Here is a 904-nt window from a genome sequence, read left to right as displayed (position 1 = left end):
GTTTCCATCAGAATTGAAAAAAGGAATAATCCATGGATTTTAAATCTAAACTGAAGCATTTGGTCACGACTCATTCCTTCTAACCTCTTGGGACGTTCGCCGAAAGGAAATTAAACAGCTTCCAGCGTTACAGTGTTGATGTTGGTAAATACCCAGCTGCTTGTCGTCTGCATAAAGCACTCCGTCTTCGTGCTACCAGTGGCAAATCAGGACCATCCGACAGCCGTGTCATCCGCAGCTGAGAATGCGGGTAGGAGGGACATGTGGTCAGCACACCGCTCTCCCGGTCGTTATGATGATTTTCTTTGACCGGAGCCGCTACTATTCGGTCGAGTAGCTCCCCAAGTGACATCACGAAGCTGAGTGCGCCCCGAAAAATGGCAACAGCGCATGACGGCCCAGAAGGTCGCCCACCCAAGTGCCGACCACGCCCGACAGCGCTTAACTTCAGTGATCTGACGGGAACCGGTGCATCCTCTGCGGCAAGGCCGTTGCCTTGTCGTCTGCATAGGATTCGTGTAAATTTTATGTCATCAATTATTAACTTTCATTATATAAATTTCATGTACTAGGTCGTTCCATGGCCACGAAGGTTTGCTTCCCTATTTAGTCCTAAGGAACTAGACGAAAAAATTTAAAAACCTATATATACATATTTCTATCACCTTACCTCCAGCTAGACAGCTCTTAGAAGCTATCGGTAGTAACAGAAAGCTTCCAAGTAAAGTATAAACCCGTTTTCGCATCTACAAACAAAATAATTTTGTGACCAGTTCATGTGTAAACCACACACTTGCTGTTTTCATCACTAACGGCAGTACTATGCAAGAACACACTGCGCCAGAGCCACTGTTGAATTTTGTTCCTAATTACAGTATTTATAAACAAAACACTGAAGCGGGCT

The 904-nt window shown here is 45.1% G+C and overlaps 1 pseudogene; it reads right to left on the bottom strand.

Moving 5' to 3' along the window:
• Positions 1-378: 378 nt before the first annotated feature.
• On the bottom strand, positions 379-496 carry LOC126419984 (5S ribosomal RNA; annotated as a pseudogene).
• Positions 497-904: the final 408 nt, after the last annotated feature.

This window comes from Schistocerca serialis, chromosome 9 (genome assembly GCF_023864345.2).
Source record: "Schistocerca serialis cubense isolate TAMUIC-IGC-003099 chromosome 9, iqSchSeri2.2, whole genome shotgun sequence".
Classification (NCBI taxonomy): domain Eukaryota; kingdom Metazoa; phylum Arthropoda; class Insecta; order Orthoptera; family Acrididae; genus Schistocerca; species Schistocerca serialis.
Note: the sequence above shows the minus strand (reverse complement) of the source record. Positions and strands in the feature narration are given on the sequence as shown.